Below are 19784 nucleotides of genomic sequence, written 5' to 3' on the forward strand. Positions count from 1 at the left end.
CAAGATGAAGATGGAGGCAGAGACTGGACTGAGCAGCCCAAGCCAAGGAATGCTGACAGCCAACAGACACTAAAGGAGGCAAGGAGCGCTTGTCCTCTAGAGCCATCAGACGGAGTATACCCTTGCTGATTTGATTCTAGACTTTTGGCCTCCAGAATTAGAAAGTAACAAATTTCTGTTATTGTTTCTGTGTTTTGTCATTGTTCATTATTTTATAATTTTATTTATCTCTTCCATGAAAGAGACAGAAATAAAGAGACAATCACTCCCAATAAGATCTTTATACCATGACCCACTTCCAGCATTGGCTAGCTTAGATCAATGGCCTATATATGTGCCTAGTATGTAGAAGGAGGCCCAGGATAGAACCCAGGGACCTTTCCATGTGGGTCCAGTCGCATTACCACTGTATCACTGCTTGGTCCTTAAGTTTCTGGGGTTTTTTTAAGTTACCAAGTTTGTGGTCATTTATTACAGCAGCAAAACCAGCACAGTCACCTCTTCTAAATAGTACCTTCACACATACACATTGACACTCACCACTATTTCATATTTGCTATTTCATTTAAATGGCTGATTTCTAAATATGTCAGCATTTGGGATGATTTGTACTTTGTTCTCTTTTCTTCTTTTTTTAAATAATTATTTATTTTATTTATTCATTCATTTATTTTAATTTGACCAGAGAGAGAGAGAGTGGGAAAGTGAGAAAGCAAACCACCAGGTCCAGGACTAGAACCGTGGTCAGCCATGTGAGCGTTTCCAGCACCTTACCCACTACGCCACCTGCCCCCCGTTTTTAAGGAAGATTTTTGCATGCATGCACTCACCAGAGAGACAGAAACTGAGAAATCAATGCCCTCTTCTCTCAGGATCTTGGGCACACACGCACACACAACGGGCATGAGTTTTAAGCTGCCAGGTCTGGGGCACAGACCATGGCTGACTATGTGGGAGTCTAAGTGATATAACCATTACGCCCTCTGTTGATCCCCTCATTTCCTATTATTGAGAGCAGGGACCATGTTTGTCTTTCTCACCTTTACACAGCTCCTACCACAGCCCTAGACATACAGTAGGTACTCAAAAATACTAAAGGGATAAATATGCCACATGCCTCTCCCAGCTGTTTCCTGAGCATACCCTATCTTCTCATTTCTCAGGATTTTGCCCTCACAACCCCCTCTGCCCAGAATGCTGCCAGCCGGTGTCTACTTGGTGAACTCCAACTGTCCTTCAAATTGAGTACAAAGCCCTCTACCTAATGATACCTCTTTAAGTGGAAAAAGGACCTGATTTGATTCACATGGCCTGTTGTTCCTGCCTCTACTATAGCATGTAAAGGAGGAGAGTACTTGACTAACTTTCTGTTAGGCTTGAAGCTCTTTAGGAGATAAAAACCATGCCTTATTTGTGTCTATAACCCAGCACCTAATGCAAGGCCTAGGAAAAAGCACCACCTATCAGTGTGTTAAAAAAAAAAAATGAGTCTTTGCAGGAAATGGCTATTACAATACAGTTCTTTCTTTTTTCTCTCTACTTCTTTATCCCTTCCTTCCTTCCATAAGACAGAGATAGTAAGAAAGAAAGACAAGAGATACAGGCACTCCTAACAGGGTATTCATGCCATGATCCACCCCCAGTCTCAGCTGGCCCAGATCACAGGCACACAGTGTGCTCAGGGAGGTCCCAGGATGTGAACCTGGAACTTACCTTTGTGGGTCCACCACCTGGTCCCACAATACAGTTTTTCATAGTTTTTCTTCCTTTTTTATTTTTTAAAAATAGGCTTTATTTTTTAGAACAGCTTTAAATTTACTGGGAAAAAAAATGAAAAGATTATACAGGGTTCCCACATACCTCTTGTACCTGGTAACTTTGATCACTTGGCACTTGGCCAAGGTAGTATTTGTTATGCTTCTCCACTGAACAATTACTGTTTTATATCCCCCCCCATTTCCATACTATACTCTAGAAGGAAATCACTATGAGCAGTTATAAATCATTTTTATAGTTATAATTATGCTTTGATTTAATAAGTAGCACTGTAAATAACATCAATCACTAATTATAACAACTTTGTAAATAGATAACAGAGAGCCTGAGACATAAAGCTATTGGGTTGTCAAGAAAGTCATGACACATTTTTACCTAGAAAATATGTCATGGTTTTTCCGACGACCTAATATATTCCCAAGTTCACACAGCTAATAAATAAGAAAGAAGAGACAAATTCAGTAAGTTTTGACACCAAAGTATGACCTTTGAATCATGACCATTTTATACTGCTTTTCTAGTGTACTAATCAACTAAATTTTTCTCTTTATTTATTTATTTATTTGAGTGGTTTTTGCTATAGGGCGCATGCGCTCGCCAGACAGAGAGAGACAGAGATAGAAAGTGAGAAATCACCCCCCAGAGGGGATGACCAAGTCGCAATCCCTTCTCCTCCATTCTCTTCTTGGGATCTTGGGCACACACGCACATGCACCTGGCGTGAGTTTAAGCCACCGGGTCCAGGACTCGAACCGCGGTCAACTACGTGGGAGTCCAGCGACATAGCCATTATGCTAACTGCTGGTCCCTCAACTAAATTCTTAACATGGACTTCCAAATGTCCTCTGTCTTGATCTGTTGAAAGTTGAATGGAAAACTAGGTTGGGGTAATGACAATTTACCATCTGCAATTCTTTGGAAGCAATTTCACATGCAGATCTATTCTGTGTATCAACATAAATAGATAACTATTATCAGGGCAAGTCAGATCACTCACCCTCCAGGCTAATTTTGGTAGAGTGACCTATGTCCCAATTTTCACTTATCTGTGCATAATTAATAACCATCCCTTTCTCTTTCAGAAGTCTCCAATATGGATGATAAATTATATATTTATTCAAAATTTGAGGAGTCAATAGGGACTCTGAGTGAGGCCTATAATATAAATTGCTGTACCTACCCCAAGGCCTCTCACCTTACTAAGATTATAGCACACAGCAAGCACCATGGAAAAGTCAACAGAGCAAAGAGCCTTTTGGGAATAAAGATAAAAAATCAGATCCCAGCTTGTCTCTGCCAAGTTGTATAATCATTAGGTCTCCAAGCTTTGGTGTCCTTTCTTATAAATCAAGGACAACAATATACATCTTGTTAAATCATGGCCAAAGGTAAGCAAGAGAATTAATCTATACAAAGTGTCAAAGGTCTACTAACTGTCCCTATCTCCCAACTCCTATTACAGTACTGATTAAGTATTTAAATTATTAATACTCGAATTAATCTCAGGGTTCTCCCAGTCTTTTATTGATACAAAACAGCAAGTAGGTATCCTGGTATCAATGTCAGGGCAACTCAGAGAAGCAGAGTGGTGAATGGCATAATCACTTGTGATTTATATGCATGACCCTGTGGAGAAGAATGTGAGGGATTAGTGATGGGAATTAAGTGGCTTTAAAAACATGGGTGTCACTTCTATCACTCAGCAGTTCCTAGGCACAAGGGGCATTTGCCAGGGATTCCAATATGTTCCTGATGTCTACTTGAGACTCTCCTTTTGAGAAAGGCCTGAGAAAATTTCAGAGAGGTCATTAAGAAGCCCTGGGTAAAAAAAACACCTATTGTAAACCTGTGGAGAATAAAGGACCTGTGTTAACTCATCCTGGGTCCAGAGTTTGGAACTAAAGCCCGGGGCCCCATAGGAGGAACTCAATAAACACATCATAGGTCACAGGATAAGCATACTTCTGAAATGTATTAGTTCACATTCTTCTTTCAAATTTCCTTGCACAAAACCATCTTCTCTCAGTTACTCAAGGGACTCCATTTCCCTGGAAAATTATTTATTTATTTACTTTTTAAATTTGAGCAATAACTCCATAAGAAGCCCAGTATAAGTGTTCAGTTTTTAACATTTTCCCCTTGACTATAGTAAGTCAAGGGTCTTAAAAGTTAGATTTTGTCAAGAGGAGAACTGAAAAGGTTTTTTGTTGTTGTTGATTGTTTGTTTGTTTGTTTTTTCCTCTAAATTGTCAGAAGTGCATATCTTTCCAGAGAGAAAGAAAACACCCCTTGATGAGGTGTGGTCATAAGGGACAGCTCCCAAAAAAGGTTTTAAAATTCCCAAAGCTCCCTTACTTATCAAAAGCTACTTCTAGTGTGTTTCTCTGGGCAATGGAAGAGGAGGCTGATAAGTCTCCTGTAAACATGAAGAAGAAGAAATGTTGTCCTTGAGGGTTTGTGGAGAAGTAGAAGCAAGATTTCCAAAGTAGTGTCCTTTGAGAGATCAATATTTAAAGAGAAGGATAAATGGAGGAGAGCTTATATGTCTGGGTTCTTTATATATTCTAAGCCCATTACATACAAGGTTTCATTGAACCCTCCCAATAATTAATGGGGCAGGTACTAGTACTATCCCTATTTCAGAGATGAGGAAATGGAAGTAGAGAGAATTTGATATATATTTCCCAACGCGACTGAACATGAAGTGACTGAGCTAAGTTTCAAAGTTTCAGCATATGAAGAATGACCCAGAATCTATGCTCTAAACCCCAAGGTCCCATTAATTCTAGGTGATCATTACATAATCTTATACCTATTGAGACTTACAATGTGCCAGATTCTGACTTAAATGCATTATAAAAACTATCTCATTTGACACTTAATAATCCTACAATGTAATGCTATTATTATCTCCATTTTTACGTATGAGAAATAGAAGAAGAGAAAAGTTCTAAAACTTTAAAATTCAGGGATTAAAACAAATCAGTGAGACCCTAGTATTTGATAGAAAATGTATAAATATAGAAGATTTACTGCTAAGTGAGGCAAACCAGACTATGAAAGAGAGGCATTGTATGTCCCCACTCAATATATACTGAATGTCTGTGCTCTATGGCAAAAATTGAAAGACTGGAAGGTATACGTGCATGGAGAGCAACTGTGGATACCAGAGACAGTGTGGGAGGAGGGTGGGAAATGGAGAAAGGTAAGAGGGTGTAAATCAAGGGAGAAAAGAAAAGAAGCAAAACAAGGGACATGAAAATTTAAAATTATCTATTGATGATAATATGTATGGTAATATATTTGAATGAACAAATACACAGTGTATTCATGATGGGAAAATTCATTTGGTAAGCTGTAATGATATACAGTCATTAAATGTAAAAACAAACAAACAAAAAAAAGAAAGAATAAAAAACTTGCACAAACTCTTAACAGTTAGCAAGTACCACCATAGAAATTATACCAAAGTAAGTTGTGTCTGAGTCTCTACCTACTTGGCTGTCTCAGAATTCTCTGATGTCAGATAAAGTAGATATGCAGAAGACACTGAATTCTAAAGACTGAGGTAGGAACACTTGAGCCCATTAGCTATAGTGGCACCAGCTCTGGAAAGGACTTAATCCTGGGTCCCCACCACCACTTCTCTTCTCCATCCTCATCAAAGTCACCTGAAGTAATAGAATGACATTCATTCTTCATCCCATTCTCCATCCTCATCAAGGACTCTTACACCTTTCCCTTTTCTTGTCCATCCTCTCAGAGGTCACCTGAAGAAAGATCAGACTCCCAAATGATTGCTTTTCTGGGGTTTCTTCCCTCTGTAGGCAGACATTCCTACTATGACCTGAAACATAAGTCTAATCCTCTTACTTTTCAAGTTACAAACCTTCAATGACTTCTATTGTCTATAATAATGCTGCCCAATAAAAATTATTCATGTCTGCACTGTCCAATATATTAGACAATAGACATACATACCTATTGAACACTTGAAGCATATATTGCTTGTCCCCCTGAGGAGCTGAATTCTTCATTTTATTTAAATTTAATTAGTTTAAATATCCCTTTGTGGCCAGTAGCTACCATATTGAACAGTGCAAGTCTATAGTATGATGTTCCAAGTCCTCAGGCTGATGATAAGACTCCTGTACCTCCTCATCCATCTTGGGGCATTCTTTTTTTTTTTTGGAGAGGTTTTCACTATAGGGCGCGTGCACTCGCCAGACAGACAGAGAGAGACATAGAGACAGAAAGCGAGAAATCACTCCCCCCCCCGGGGGGATGGTCATGCCGCAATCCCTTCTCCTCCATTCTCCTCTCAGGATCTTGGGCACGCACGCACATGTGAGTTTTTAAGCCACCGGATCCGGGACGCGAACCGCGATTGACTACGTGGGAGTCCAGTGACATAGTCATTACGCTAACTGCTGGTCCCCATCTTGGGGCATTCTAACCATACCTCCTTCACCTGCAGGTGCTTGTAGCTTCTTGATCCACCTGAGCTACTTTGTGGACATCCTTTTGCATAGCCTTTAGACTAGGGCAAAATAAGAAAGGCACCTAGGGCACACAATTTAATGAGATGCTCACTTTCAGGATCATGCAGTACAGAGGCTGGAAAGCCTTCAGTGCTCTTCCTTCTCCACCAATCTCTGCTTACTCTTAAAGTTCCACCTCAATTATCTCTTTTGCCAGGAAGTCTTCCTCAACACTCATAGCCAGAACTGGAAGACTTCTATTCTTTTTCACTCAGAGCTCACACAAAACTGTTATCTCTCTTTATTACACTCATCCTTCTGTTTCACCATCTTTACTGCCTTATCATCTAAGAACCAGGGGACCATTCGTTATTCATCTCTACATCTTTGGTACTGTCTTGGCCTGACAATGTGCCCATTTACCTAATGCAAATTGAGTTATTGAGTTGAATTATTAAATTCACCTGGCCTGGCCCATAATAACAATCTCCCAAAATCTCAAATGTGTTTTAATATGGAGGGTAGGGGACAAGAACTTATCACTGTTATGACTTTTAAATCTAAATTCTCTTTTAAATCTAGCCAGACTTCTCCCCTACAAAATACCCCACATCCCTCCATCTTCTCTACTCTCCCTCTTCTCCATACTCTTTCAACATGACCTTTTTCTGTTAGGCTCTTCCACACTTTGAGTTCTGTTTCAACTAATCTTACCTCCAGTAGATAATTGGATGCTGCTGGTCTTGGCAACAACCTTCAGGCTACACTTGTTCTTCCACCAGCACTAATTAGCTACCAAATAAACAGCAAAGAGCCTCAGGATAGGCCCACATGCAGGACTTTCAGACTGGGTGGAAAATGTCAAGATGTAATGAAACTTCTCTGAATCACGTCTGGAGAATGAAACACTGGAAAGAGCCAACTCCTGAAACACATGAGAAAAATAAGAGAATGAAGCACAGTTCTTCTTGGAGTTACTGCATCTTTGTAACAGTGTTTGGAATGTGGAAAATCCATGTGGACAGGCAGAATCAGGAGGCTGCCTGGCAAAGTCACCCTTTGCTTTGAGTTTTTTATCTGTGGGGGCTGCATGAACCCACATTGTTGACTGAAGTTCGTGGAATGTTCATAAGAGGAATATGTATTGAAGATTTCTGTAAAATGGGGAACACCTAATATGGACAGAAAGTTAGTTTTTGTAGCAAGGGAGTCTAGGTCTTGACCCATACTTCCTGACTCCTAGACTACAGCTCTTTCTTTGTTTCTTCCTTTTTTTAAAAAAAGTTCATATTTTTATTTATGATAGAGAGCATGCATATGTGAATGAAAGAGAGAGAGAAAAAAAAACCCTCCCAATGAAGCTTGATCAGGTTGCAAATTTTGTTCCTCCGATTCTTCATCCCATCAGGACTCTGAGTACACGTACACAAGCCTGGTGTGAAGCTAATGGTTAATGAGGCTGAAATTCAAGCCCTGGTTGCCCATACAGGATCTGGGCTTCCTTTAAGCAGTGCTTAATCCTTGTGCCAAGGGACCAGCCCCCAAAGCTCATTCTACTGTAGTTCAACAGCAGAGGGAATAGGGATTCAGAAAACATAGCTGACATTTCTTAATTGTCTCTCATTCCATTCCTCTTAACTCCACTGTAAGAGAGGAGCGAGAACTGAGAAGCTGGCTATTGACTATAGTCACATCTTGTTGGTGCGGCTGGATTGGGATGAGCTCAGAAGCTAGGCAAATGACCTTGAGTAAAGTCCTGGTCCTTCTGCTTGTTTACTGTGACTATGGACAAATGCCTTTACTTTCTGAACTTCAGCCTCATCTGTGAAATGGGGCTCATAAACTTGACCTCTTCATTTGGGGAGATTTAATGAGATAATGAATAGAATTCAACCACTCTGTTGTCATAGAGCAGTTACCCTGTGCCAACTCTGAAGATACAGTTGTGAGGTTACAGAGCTGACAGGTGGAGGTCAAGGACATTTAGAATGTCCACCATGGCTGACTGGTAGGGATGGGTTAGGGGTGGAGATCCTAGTGAAGAGGACCCCACTGACTGCAGACACCCAAACCTGAGCAGTCATCTCACCCCCACCCGCCATACACCTTGCTGCAGCCCCACCATAGCCTGGGCTGTGCTCAGGCCTTTTCTTTAGCAAGCACCCCATCCTCACCCCACCCCCAATCTCCCAAGACATCTGGAGCAGTTGACTCAAGCACCAATGAGATAATGTTTTTATTTGCTGTGTTTGTTTTTTGTTTATAAACCTGAGCTCCTGAGAGAAGCCAGATCCAAAGGCATTTCTGAGACATGAAGGTCAGCCTTGAGGCTAGCCGTAGGATCACAGGGCCACGGTCCAGCTGGGGAAAACACCAGGCTGTCACACCTACCAGGCCTGTCCAAATGCCCTACCCTTGTACTGTCATAGCATTCTCCTCAGTGCCCAACCCTGGATGAAACACTGGGTGGGCAAAGACACAGCTGGCAAGGACCTTGCCCTGGAGACCCTGAAGGACTTTCAAAAAAAGCAAGAGACAATTATAGAGAGAATGCAATATGTTCAAGCTATGACAACAAAATCTCACAGATTTCTCTATGTAAAAATGTGTCATGACTTTTCTGACAACTACACACACACACACACACACACACACACACATACACGTAATTTTAGTTTTCTACAGGGTACATTTGCTCACCAGAGAGAGATAGAAAGAGAGAAAGTGAGATATAATCCCCCAGGAGGGATGGCCATGCTGCAACCCCTTCTCCTCCACTCTCTTCTCAGGATTTTGAACATGCACACATGCCTGGAAAAATTTTCAAGCCACCGGTTGGAACTCAAACTGCACAACTGGTCATGTAGGATCCAGTCACTTTAACCTCTGTGCCACCTACTGACCCTATTTTTTTTTTTTTTTTTATAAAAAGTGAGATTCTGAAGTAGCAAGGAGAGTCCAAGTCTAGCCTTGGGAGGTGGAGCAGTGTCAGCTGTCAGTGGTGAGGAGATGAGGGGAAGCTTTGTAAGGTGGGGGTAGGGGGCTGATTGAGACCTTCCTCCTTTAGGTTTGTGTATATCCTCATTACATAAATTGGTACTTTCTTTTACCTTCTATGCACTAAAATCCAAGCTAGGCTATGTTGCGAGATGATTATGGAGCTGTATAGGACTCAGTCCCTATCTTTACAACTCCCTTAGGTCTGGCAAGAAACAGAATACATGAGTAACCACACCATTGTGGGAATCCTACAGGAATATTCAGCAGCACCACGAGCTATCAAACCTTTCAAAGCCTCAGTTTCTCTGTCTGGACCTATACCATTAGGATCATAATTACGTGCAATCTTATAGGGTTTTTGTGCAACAGTCCAAGTAAAGCAGTAAGCAGAGCTCCTGGCCCATTGTGAAAGCTACTTACTGTGGTGATAGTGGTGGCTGGCATTAACTTGGGGTACCATGGGTGTGTTCTGAGGATGGGGGAGCACATCAGTGGGTGTGTCTGAGGATGGGGGAGCAATCGGTTTCAGAAGGAAGATGAATTAGTGTTGCATGAAAGATGAGTAACTGTCCAACAGAGAGATCAACTGAGGAAAAAATGTTTCTAAATGGTACAGCTTTCTTGGAAAACGATAGTAAATGTAACATACATAAATATGAAGGCTGAATTCCTTTATTCATTCTAGAAATCTACAGGTAGATGGAAAGGTATGGAGTCACCTTATGCCCTCTAGACACCTTGAAGGTCAATGTAAGGTGTGTAAATTTTGTCTTATAAGCAAGCGGCTTTCAATCCCCTCTCCCTTCCTGTGTCTCTTTTTTTCTTCCTTCTTTCTTCCTCCCTATCTTTTTATGCCGCTTTCCTTTCAGCTGTGAAACCTATGGAAAATTGTGAAAATAATCTTTTTTTAATAGGTAAAATTTGCTTTATCTTCTTCCAAACTTACAAATATCATTATTATGTGTCTTAGTATTTTCCAAATTATCTTTTTTTTTTTCTCCCACTGGTAAATTAGGAATGAAACTATTCAGGTAACAACTGTGTGAAAGCCAAATAAAAAGAACAGAGAGAAGTGGGACTGCTTTTTTAGAAGAATACCTAGGGAGCTACTGTAGCTGGAGCTCTCCCCAGAAAGCAGGGCCTGATATAGGAGATAGACAGGTAGTTGCTTTTTGGAGATAATCTCAGGAAATAGGAGCAAGTGGGCTGGGACACAGGGAAAGAAGAAGACCAACGTAGATGTTCTATGTCTAGGTGATCATCACTAGAGGCTACGGAGGATGGATTCTGGGACCTTATGAGAACCACACAGAAAGTCCTTTGAAATTGTCTGTCTAGGGATGGGAAATGGGTTCACTAATGCACCTGCTTTCTTCCCTCACTGGTTAAGAATTGCCCAATGGAATGTTAACTGCCTTGCCTTTTTTTTTTTTCTCCTAAATTTTAGATTTTTGCCATAGAGCACATGTACACACAGAGAGATGGATAGAGAGGGCAACTGAGAAATCACCCCCTGGAAGCATGGCCATGCCATAGTGCTTTCTCTTCCATTCTCCTCTCAGGATTTTAGGCATGCCCAGAATGTTTTTCAAGCTGCCAGGTCCAAGACTTGAACTGCAGAGTTGCCCATGTGAGATCTAGTACCTTAACCACCATGCCACCTGCTGGCCATATGTGTGAGATCTCTTAACCCCCATGCCACCTGCTGGCCATATGCCCTTGCCCTTTTTTTTTTAACTTCCTTTTTATATTACTAAATATTTTATTTCATGTTCTTTTATACATTCCATCACGTTATTTAGCTTACAAAGTGAATATGCCAATATGTGAACATTTCTCCCTAGTTCAGTTGTTAAAACTATAAAATTATCTTCAACAGATAATACCACATTTCTTTGTCCCATTAATGCTTTGCCTCTCTATTTTTCTTCTAAATGTCCTTCCTCAGACTCTTTCACACACACTCTATATCTGGTATTCACATCCATTTATTGTGTTTCTATATCCTTTAAGATTTGCCCAAGTCTAAGTGCTGAGCAGGTTCACATGGGTGTCCCGCTTGAAGACACAGAAGTAAGCTAGGCAATAGTACTGCTGGGGGGTGCTTCTGATCCCACCAGCAATGACTGGTGTAAAAGGTGGGTGGAAAGATTGTGAGTGGGGCACAAACAGTATGAATGCAAGATCTCATTGACAGTGAGAAAGTACAGATAAGTAGGGACAGGAAGTCCATTTAGGCAATGTTGTGGCTATAAGCCACAGGAAAAGTAGTGAATGAGAAAACCAGTCACTTAAAGAAGGAAGAGGAGGTACCACTGTGGAGAGTGGTTAAGGAGGTGGAACTCACAGGGTGTGGTGATGATTTGGATGTTGGAGATAGGGAAGAGGAAGCAATTGGAGTGATTGTTGAGTCCAGCTAGGAAATGAGACCAAGGCGGTATTCATGAAGTCAGAAAGTGGAAGAGGTTTATTATCCTTTCTGAAATGCAACAGCGGTGGAAAGGACCTGTATACGAGTGGTTAGGGAGTTAGATCTCACCTGGCCAACCCTGGTGGCTTGAAAAACCCACTGGGTGCATATGCTTACATGCCTCATAATTCTGGCAGGATAGAGGAATGCTGGAGAAGATTGTGGTATTCTACACCCCACTGGGGGGTGCTTTCCCTCTCTTTCTCTGTCTCTCTGGCAAGCACACCCACCCTCTGACAATTAAAAAACAAATAAAAGAAATGCAGCAGGTATTTTAATTTTAATTTTTACTTTTACAGGTGGAGAGAAAATTAGTCCTCAGCATTCCTGTAAGCCTCTACTAAGTAATTACTTGTCTACATAAAATAGAAGGAAATTCTAAGATAATGCAAATGAAGGTAGGGCAGAGGTGGGTGGTATAGACATAAGACTTCCTATTTTTTCTCTTCCATGTAAGGGTTTTCTTTAAAGAATTATTTATTTTATTTTATTTATTATTATTATTTATTTTAGAGGTTTTTGATTTAGGGTGCATGCGTTTACCGGAGAGAGAGAGAGACAGAGACAGCAAGAGGGAAGGTAATAAGTCACCACCCAGGGGGAATGGCCATGCCTCAATCTCTTCTCCTTCATTCTCCTTCTGGGATCTTAGGCATACATGTACATGTGCCTGGTGTGTGTTTCTAGCCACCAGGCCAGGGACTTGAACCATGGTTGGCCATGTGGGAATTCAGTGACTGCTATACCATCTGCTATTCCTTAGTATCACTATTTTTCAATTTGACCAGAGAGAGACAGAGAGAGAGAGAGAGAGAGGGAAAGTGGGAAAGCAAACCTCCAGGCCTGGGACTTAACTGTGGTCAACCATGTGCGAGTCCAGTGCCTTAACTACCATGCCACCTGCCAGCCCCAACCTCCATGTACTTTTGTTCATACAAAGCTACTATCTTCTACCCTGTCTTATAGATTCATAGAGTCCTGATGCTGGGAAGATCGCTTCTTTTTGCAGATGGAGAAGCTAGATGCAGTGTAGGGATGTATCTGTGTTCACACAGGGAGTTGGGATATGAATCCTAACTGTCACCCAGGCTGGATTCCAGTTCATCTACCTACTTTGCACCTCCTCTGTACCTCCTTTTAGTTCACTAACTGCTTTCTCAACTTAGAATGGGCCTAGAGATGCACTGAGTTTTCTGGTCATTATCTAAACAAGTAAACAAACAAAAAGCTTTGCCTGTATACAGCTTTAGTTTTCATTGCCATTTTCTACTTACTACCTTTCTTCTGCCCCTGTTTTCTCTTCTTTTATCCAGGTGGAAACAGGTCCCTGGAGCAGTTAAGTAGTTTGCTAAACTCTCAAGGCCAGTAACAAGAATCAAGACCTGGGCCTGATCTTTCCTCATTTCTGCTATGGGATTGAAATCATGTCTGTGCTTTTTCCCTAAGATTGCATATATAAATGCACTGGCAGATAGAAGGTGCCCATTCAATGTTACTTTCCTCTCCTCATCTGATCTCGTCCCACCAAACCACACGCTGCTCACCAAGATCCTCTAGCCAGTGCTTTTCTGGGGAATTCTTAGATTATTTCATCATACAAAGACTTCCTGCTGCCTGGACAATGCCTCTAACTTCTCCAAGCCTACATTTCATGGCCCTCAGGATAAAGTTCAGACTTCTTCTTGGTTTTTTTTTGGAGAGGTTTTTTTTTACCATAGGGCGCGTGCACTCGCCGGACAGAGAGAGATAGAGAGACAGAAAGCAAGAAATCACCCCCCAGGGGGGATGGCCATGCCGCAATCCCTTCTCCTCCATTCTCCTCTCGGGATCTTGGGCATGCACACACACTCGCCCCGCGTGAGTTTTAAGCCACCGGTTCCGGGATGCGAACCACGATCAACTACATGGGAGTCCAGCAACATAGCCATTATGCTAACTGCTGGTCCCAAGTTCAGACTTCTTAACCTGCATCAAGGTATATTCCATTATACCCCAAACCCTCTGGGTCTACTTTCTCTTTGAAACCATCCTGACTGCACTTGGTAGGATGCCTTGTCCCCTCAGTTATAGCTGTACAGTGAGAACACTTATTGCCCTGGAAGTGACTGTTTAAGGACTTGTACTCACCCCACTTCTTGCAATATACTCGCTTCAAGAAGTGCAAGAAGTGAGTATCTCACTTCCAAGAAGTATTATTTACATCAGGTCCCTCTGGATTAGCACAGAGCTTGGCATAAGGCAAGCACTCGGTAGATATTTCTGGAATTAGTGCCATGAGAGATACAGAAATGTCAGTGACCCAGTAAATGGAGATGATGATACCTGCCTTAAATTAACATTCGGTGTTATCATAAAAATACAAGATATATGAGAACAAGACAAACTCTGAGATTCCAGGTAACAATGGACCGTCATTACCATGAATTTAAAAAGTAGACCCTAAAGAGGTAATGTGTGTGTTTACATGGCATGTTGGCTATTGTGGTTTGGTTGACAGGTGTCAAGGAGAACCTTGAAAAGTCACTTCATTTATTTTTATAGAAGGAATCATCTTGTAGTTTCTGAATAGTGCCCAGCATAGAAAAAAACATTCAGATGGTGTTCAATATCAACAGGGGCAGATTTAAACCATAGAGCAGGCTGCCATTTTTACTTAGTGGCTCACCTGGAAATTCCAAAAGGCTCAGCTTCTTAACTTGACTCAACTATGAGACTCAGTTTTCTTAACTCAAAATAGAAAGATAATAGCAATTACCTTCCAAAATGACACTGTGGGGATTTTGCAGATTAGACAATACATAGCTAGAAATTAATGGCCCTCATGTCCACCCCTAGTAAATTCAAAGTAACGTGAAGTGATGCTGGTGATGATAATGATATTGAAGAGAATGGTAATCCATCCTTCCTGGCTCCCAGCATAGGATCTGGATTGTAGGCTGGGCTAAGTGGTGTTTGTTGAAGAACAAATGAAGTCAGATCTTCCAGGAGAACTGAATCAGGCAAGAAGGACAAACATGTGGAGTGAGTTACTTGGGAAAATAATTGAAGCCAAGACTCTAAATGAGTTCATGAGAAATCAGGTTTGTTTCTTTATAAGAAATGGATGAAAAAATATGGTGAGAAAAACAGGAAACTATGGCCCTATGAGCCAGAAAGAAGGGCAGTAATTGAAAAAAAAATATTAAAAAGATGGTTTCTTCTTTTTTCTTCTTACTTCTCTTCATTCTCCTTTTCTTCTTTTACTTTCTCCTTTTCACTTTCTCCTCCTCCTCCTCCTCCTCCTCTTTTTCTTTCTCCTTTCTGCTTCTTTTCTTCTCCTTTTCCTTCTTTATCATTGAGTCCAGCCCACAAGAAATAGAAAACTACTTTATACGATATTGTAGTCATTCAGCTAGGCTGGACTGTGAGGCATGCTGAATTCCCTTGAATGGGAATTGAAAAGCAGATCAGATAAGGCCAATTTTGATGGAATGTGGTGAGAATAATGCAAGGAATTCTTCAGCATGTACTAGGCTATAGTTCCTTAGTTATAAAGTTGTCACGCTTTGTGCACTGTGTCTGCCCTGCCCTGGTGACAACTGATTGCACCACGTGTTTACTCTCTGGCTAGATTACAGACATAAGGCAATGAGCTGCAGCCTACCAAGTGTCCTGGTCTGGGAATCTGCCCTATAGAAATACACTATATTATATTACATGTTGATAAAGGCCTGTAGGGACCTGCTCTGAAGAGGAGAATCATGGGCAGGTATCTTCAACCCTTCAATCTTCATGGTTGACTCAGAACCTGCCTAGTTGAGGAAATAGTCCCACTTATTGACAGAAGAGCAGGGGACTATGGGAGAGCCCAGCCCTTTGAAAGAAAGTGATTTGACAGCAATAAACCCTCAGGACCCCAGCCAAGGGATCTAGGACCCGTCACTTGTCCAATCATGGGACATGAATTATATGTGAGAGGAAGCCTGGGAACCCCTTGTCATGGTGATGTGCTATAAGCAGCCCAGGAGTACAGAGCTGCCTGTGGGCATACCTACTCCCACCAGACCCTCATTAGTGGTAGCAGTGACCAGGGGTAGGTCACCACTCTCTGAGAGGCATTGGTGTGGATCATGCTTCTTGATTATGAACAACACTGCTGTGTTAACCCAGTTAGGGTAGGGGTGGACTTGTAAACTGAAGGTCTTGAGGGTGGTTGGTAAGTCAGCCTGGGGACAATGCAAGCTCACAACTTCATTCTTGCTCACCCACTTTGTACAGATACAAGTTAGATATATTCTCTGCTAGTCTCTGAGCTATTCTATTGTTGAAGACCATGTCCCAGTCTTTGGTCTTCTCTGTACAGCAAGTCTTCTATATTCACAGGTTCTACTTTTGTAGATTCAATCAACCACAGATCAAAAATGTTTTTTAATAACACCAACAATAAAAATATAAAGGACTACTCAAGGGTTGCAGGTTGGCATGCACCACTGAAGAGAAGGAAAGATATCTGTGTTCACTGAAGTCAGTCTGAGAAAAGCTCTTCCCCTCTACACTGTAGTCCTGCATGATAGATATTAAAATTCCTGTTTTAGTAAAATGGAAGCTAGTGCTTGAATTTGTTAAATAATCAACCCAGCTCTAGGGTACTTACAAGTTTCAGAGCTGGGACTTGTCTTCCAAAGGATATTATCCTATTAAATTGCACTGCCCAGGACACCTTCTGGTTCATTCATGATTTAAAATATATATATATATATATATTTGGAGAGGTTTTTGCTATAGGGCGCATGCACTCGCCAGACAGACAGAGAGAGACATAGAGACAGAAAGTGAGAAATCACCCCCCAGAGGGGATGGTCATGCCACAATCCCTTCTCCATTTTCCTCTCAGGATCTTGGGCATGCATGCACATGCGCCCGGCATGAGCTTTAAGCCACCGGTTCCAGGACGCGAACCACGGTCGACTACGTGGGAGTCCAGCAACATAGCCATTACGCTAACTGCTGGTTTCCTAAAATATATTTTTTAATTGCTAGACAGTGTATGCACTTGCCAAAGACAGATGGAGAAAAGAGAAAGAGGGGCAAAAAGCACTCCCCAGTGGGGCAGTCACACCACAATCCCTGCTCCAGTTTTACATCCTGTCCAGATTTGGGGTATGCACGAACACAGACTCGGCATGATTTCCAATCTACCAGGGTTGAAACTCGAACTGCAGTTGGCCACTTGAGATCCAACTCTCTTAACAACTAGGCTATGGGGCCAGCCCTATAAATTATTTTTGAATGAAAATAATATCTTATTATTTTAGCAAAAGTCAGAGGAGCAGGATTTTGGGGGTGGAATTTTAATTTTAAAAAGGTATTAAAATACTGGGACCAGCAGTTGGCGTAATGGCTATGTCGCTGGACTTCCATGTGGTCAATTGCAGTTCGCGTCCTGGACCCAGTGGCTTAAAACTCATGCCGGGTGCATGTGCGTGCGTGCCCAAGATCCTGAGAGGAGAATGGAGGAGAAGGGATTGTGGCGTGGCCATCCCCCCTAGGGGGTGATTTCTCACTTTCTGTCTCCCTGTCTGTCTCTGTCTGTCTGGCGAGCGCACGCGCCCTATAGCAAAAACCTCTCCAAAAAAAAAAAAAAGGTTTTGAAATACTGTAATCAGACTTCCATTACATCCGACAATATTTGGTATGTCCTCATAATAGGATAGTTGTCCAATCCATGATTCTATTGAAAGGCTATATTCTCTTGGATATTTATGAATCACAAAATTCAACCAACCTCACCTTTTTTGTTGGTTGGTACCATCTGCCACCAGCCTTGGACTAATCCAGACTACTCAGTTTTTCTCCCTATTCCACACTCTCTTGACTCTGGTGCATCCTCCAACATGAAAGTCAATTTGATCTTCCCAAACTCCGGCTCTACTTCACGTCCCAGATTTGTGCTCAACTCTGGAAGAGCTACATCTTTCCGAACACTGTATCAGTTCTGTGGTCTGGCATCTGAAACATCTATATTTTCTTCTGTTGTTTGTATTTTGGTTGTCATAGATAAAAAGGCTTTACTTAACCTGAAGTCATGAAAATTTACTTTCATATTTTCTTCTAGGAGTTACAGTTCTTGCATTTGAGTCTCTATGAATTTTAAGGGTTTTTTGGGGGGGGTATTAAATTTATTGTTAGATGGTTTACATTAATTCAATCATCTACTTCAGTTATGTAGAGAAGTTATTGGTTTTTACATATTTATTCTATACAGTATCCTGTATAAACTCTAACAAGTTTTTAGATTTTATTTTATTTTATTTTATTTTATTTTATTTTATTTTATTTTTTTAATTTTATTTTGGAGAGGTTTTTGCTATAGGGTGCATGTGCTCACCAGAAGGACAGAGAGAGACATATAGAAAGTGAGAAATAACACCACCACCACCACCCTGGGAGGATGGCCACGCCACAATCTCTTCTCCTCCATCCTCCTCTCAAGATCTTGGGCATGCATGCACACATGCCCAGCGTTGAGTTCAAACCACCGGATCTGGGACTAGAACCGCAGTCGACTACATGGGAGTCCAGCAACACAGTCATTATGCCATCTGCTTGTCCCATTAGGTTTTATTTTTAAGGGATAAAAAAATTAATAATTAATTTTTAAATCTCCTATTTAATAGACATATCTCTTTTTGCTTTATTTCACTGACTTAAATTTCCAGAATAATATTAAATAATAAGAGGTGACAGTGGACTTTTTAAATTGAATTTAATGGTAATATTTCTGATGTCTCATTGTCTGAAATTGACTTCAGATTTTTTAAGATGTAAGATGTATCCTTTTATTCCTTCTGTACTCTTTCTAGCTTAATATATTAAGAAAAGGTCATAATTTATTTATATCTTCCCTGACAAAAATGAGCACAAAGCAATAAATCAGGAAAGTATGATAAATTTTATTGACATGTTTATCTGTATTTCTGTCCTTAGCCATATTCATGTAATAATGTAATGCAGTTATCAGTATCTTCGGTATTGAACTATCCTTGCATTTCTGGAGTAAATATTGCTTTGCCAAGTGCATTTTTTTTTCTCTTAATATATTGCTGGTTTAGAACTACTAACATTTTATCTATGATACTTACACAAATGATACTGCCCTACATCAATATTTGCCAAGTTTCTTTCCTTTAGCCAACTCAACTACATTTAAAAATTAGTGTAAAGTTAGCAAGAAAAAAATAGATCAGGATCAGCAGATGGCATAATGGTTATGTCACTGGACTCCCATGTAGTTGACCACATTTCAAATCCCGGACTTGGTGGCTTAAAACTCATGCCAGGCACATGTGCATGCATGCTCAAAATCTTGAGAGGAGAATGGAGGAGAAGAAATGACAGCATGGCCATCCGCTCTGGGGAGTGATTTCTCGCTTTCTGTCTCTGTGTCTCTCTCTGTCTCTCAGTGAGCACACACACCCTATAACAAAAATCTCTCAAAAAAAATAGAAAAGAAAAAAAGCTCAGATGAGATTAAAAATCTAATTTCTATTCATTTTGGAGAACTTGTCCATTGCTCATGTGACAAAATGCATTTGTATCTCAGTTTCTGACTCTAAAGTTCTGACTCTTTTTTAGCAAAGCTTAGAAAAGAAAAGATGTACTGAAGCATCACAGGACAGTCCCTGTAACATAAAACTGCAATAGTGCAGAAATTATACAACTATTTATGTGTTTACACTATGCCACACTGCACCCGACACTTTATACTTTATTTACCATCCTCCTTTGTGGCAAGAAAACTTATTGGGACTTTTTTTTTATTGTCAACAAATAATTTTCCATTTCTTGTTTCCTGTATGTTTTGCTTCCCCCCACCCCCATCCTTGATTCCCTATCTCTTACCCTCAGCCATCTCCCACTCTCTTCCCACACTGTCTCTGGTATCTATGTTTACTTTCTATACTGTTTTCCCCCCATTTTTTACTGAATTACTAAAGATCTTAATTAATCTAAATATTTTCATAGCAAACACAGCTGATATATACATTTCCATGAACATAAGTCTAACTTTAGGCATC

At 40.9% G+C, this 19784-nt stretch overlaps 1 long non-coding RNA gene across 1 annotated transcript in view; it reads right to left on the minus strand.

Moving 5' to 3' along the window:
- Positions 1–3325: 3325 nt before the first annotated feature.
- Positions 3326–19784, minus strand: part of LOC114008135 (uncharacterized) — a 26351-nt gene continuing 9892 nt past the window's right edge. The window contains exons 3-4 of the long non-coding RNA XR_003549699.1: positions 6972–7182; positions 3326–3402 (exon numbers count right to left, since the gene is read on the minus strand). This is a non-coding gene — a long non-coding RNA (uncharacterized LOC114008135). The remainder of the gene's footprint in view (positions 3403–6971; positions 7183–19784) is intronic.

The sequence above is a fragment of the Tupaia chinensis genome, unplaced genomic scaffold (genome assembly GCF_000334495.1).
Source record: "Tupaia chinensis unplaced genomic scaffold, TupChi_1.0 Scaffold000291_1, whole genome shotgun sequence".
NCBI classification, from domain to species: Eukaryota; Metazoa; Chordata; class Mammalia; order Scandentia; family Tupaiidae; genus Tupaia; species Tupaia belangeri.